Raw genomic sequence first — 3364 nt, forward strand, 5'->3', positions numbered from 1 at the left:
CTTCAAAAATTATGAAACTCATATTTATTTATGTTTGGAATATTCCGAGAATTTTAAAATTATTTTGAAAATTTTCAGGATTAATTTCATATGCGCCTTGTTTCGTTAATTGTTAAAAAGCGGGTATAAATTGTATATCAGAAATTACTCTAAAAATTCAAAATTTATGTTTTCATAAACTTCGGGATATTTGTAACATTTTAAAATTATTTTGGTAATTTTTCAGTTATTTTCAACCGCGCAATAGTTCGTTAAAACGCGAAATACAGAATAACAATTTAGGCTTAATAAAGATAAGTACTAAATTTTTGATACGTGTCTTAATCTCTTTCAACACCAGGACACGCGGCATGGCTACATTGGCAGAAAAAAATTTGATAAAAACCCACCCCCACCCCTGTATTTCTCTTGCTCATAGTTCTCTCTTCTCTCAAATCTCTCACTCCCTCTCGTCTCTATTTTCTCGATTTTCTTTGCCTCTCTGCTGTGGTTCTGCCGCCAGCTGCTTGGTAGTTCCTCTCCCCTATTTCTCCTGTTCCCGGTGAGTACTCTGTTGCATCCTTTCTGCTTTTTCGGCAAGGAGGGGCGTTGGTGTTCTGCGGTTTTGTTTGTATATCCGTTCGTGTATATATATATATATATATATATATATATATATATATATGCGAGTGTTTGATATCCGGTTGGTGGATGTTAAAGTTGCTACCGGATTTCCCCGTTTTCCGGTCGTCTCTTCCGGCCGGCTGCCTGTTCTTTCCGTTTCTTGTTCTGACTCCTTGTGCTGGTGATACACGCGCGAGCGTGTGTATTGCTTGTGATGATTTATTCCTTTATTATTTCTGATTTTTCTGTTGGATTAAGGTGAAGCAATTCGAATGATTACTTGGGTGAATTATTCGATTAATTTCTAATAGATTTGAAGTAAATAATTTAGGGTATTTACTTAAATTATTTTGGTAATATATTTCGAATAAATTCCCATAATTATTCGGATTATATTCCGAAAGTTACAAATTAATCTGTGAAATTTTTGGTTGGAATCCGAATTACCGGGTACCCCGAGAATTTTGCCGCCGTACCGCGATGACTCATTACGAGCGGACGGTGGACCGTGATGATTTAATTCTGAGTCCTGCAAATAAATAAAAATAAAAATAAAATATGAATAAAAATATAAGATGTAAATAATAATTAGTTGGTTCAAATTGATGGTTGGGAAATTGTTAAATGTGGATTGCGTGGTTGGTTTGGACTGAATGGATTGATTCTGGTTTGACGTCGAGTTGTACGATGGGTAGGCCGATAAACAGAAGAGATGCTGCCCGAATTTTTGGAAATTAAATTTGGGAATTCGGAACATACCCTTAATTATCGGAACATCGAACGAGTATAAATAAATATATACATATATCTTGTGCGAAACCTGATTGTATGTTGTGATGAATGTTCGGTCAAAATCCAGTAACCCTAATTTCGTAAAATAACGAGTATACATTTTTTCTGAAAACGAACACCAAACTGATTTTTGAGATTGTGAACCCTAATTGTTGTATGTGTTATTATAATATACATAATTACGAGTCGGGTTTGAGTATCGTTGGGTGGAAGTAGTATCGAGGATATGCCAAGCATACCAAGACGTCTAACGTAGGGTATTTCGGCTCTGTAGGTTCTAGTTGAAGGACTCAGGAGTTGATATCGAACTAAGATAATCTAGTGATCAGTCGACAAGTGCCTCGAGGTTCCCAAGCGAAGAACCCTGAGAATCTTGGATACTATCTTGAGATAGATTGCTGCGAAGTAGGGATGTCTTCTAGTGAGACAATCATTTTTCCATGAGAGCCGAACGTTCAAGTCTATTAAAATCAGTCAGTGATAGTTGTAAAGCTCTGCAAGGCAAGTACCCCTGACCATTCTTTTATGGTTCAGTGCATATGAATAGCTAAATGTTTTACTTTTGTAATGGAACATAAATGTTTTAAGTTATGTATCCCCTGTATTTGAAATGTTGTTTTAAATTATGTTTTGGGGAAAAGTAACTTCTGAAAACACCTATCTCTAAACGTGATTTAAATGAAAAGAGGATTTGAATAGTGTGCTGTGACAGAATTGATTTTGAAAAAGAGATAGGTAAAAGTGATTTTTGAAAACTGGATTAAACGATCAGATATGGGATATATTGGGGCCAGAGTGGGCCTATTGAGGTGGCGTAAGAGGCTAATTCGGTTGTGCGCACTGTATAACCGATTAGTCCAGCAGGTCAGAGACCTAGCTAGTCTCTGAGTTCCGGAATAGGTAAATGAGATGGCAGTTGGAGCCGTCTGGTATTGATAGCCTGATCAATTGTCTTCACATATCCGCTACGTATCTGATTTGAATTTGTGATTCCCGTAAGGGCATGAGTAGTTGATATAACGGATTTGGAAATGAAAATGGCATGCTAGAATTATTCTCTGGTATTTATGCACAACACAATACTGATGTTATTATTTTACAGAGCATGCTAGTTTTGAATATCCAGTTTATGAATTGTTTTACATATTTTGCAAGCGAGCTATAATCTCTGTTCCTATCATTGCATTATCATAAACTGTTTTATATGTTATTCATATAGTGGTACCGCTGAGCAATTGATTGCTCACCCTTGCAGAATGTTTTATATATGAATTGCAGATGCCTAGGAGATTCTTCTGTGGTAGTCGGGGCAGAGTTCCAGTTCCCGTCATGTCAGACTCCTCTGAGATGGTTGTGTTGGACCAAGGGTGGTCTGTTGAGTTGCTGTGTTAACTTAGCTGTGACAGGACGATTGTCGTAAGTTGGTTTGTGTTAGTTGTAACCTAAATCATACTTAAACCTGGAAAAGATCTTGGTAAAGTGGTCGTAGTTATATCCTATTATTGAATTGTTTATTTTATGGTTGTTATTGATGACGTCAACTCCTGACCCCGGGGTTGAGGCCGTCACACAGGGCATGTGTGGTTGATCAACAGAAGATGATTGAAAGTCTAAATGTACAGTTCAACAACTCAATGCTCCAAGCTGTTAAAGGAGAAATTGATGGTATTGATGATTCATATCCAAGCAGTGGAATGGCAATGTATAATACAACTCATTATTTCAATGAAGCCAGTCAGCAAGGGTAAGAATTTTCAGGAAATCCCAGCAACAGCTTAGGGGGAGCAATAGAAGGATCAACTAATCAGACACAACACCACATTAAATATCAAGAGGACACTACAAGAACATATCTGCTGAGAGAAAGGGTTTGATGTACATATTATTTCCAGAGTCTAGTTCTTAAGTGATCCAGATGGTGGAGTAATGATTAGCAGGGCTACTTAGTATCAATGATTATTTCTCTAGT

The sequence above is a fragment of the Apium graveolens genome, chromosome 3 (genome assembly GCF_009905375.1).
Source record: "Apium graveolens cultivar Ventura chromosome 3, ASM990537v1, whole genome shotgun sequence".
Lineage (NCBI taxonomy): Eukaryota > Viridiplantae > Streptophyta > Magnoliopsida > Apiales > Apiaceae > Apium > Apium graveolens.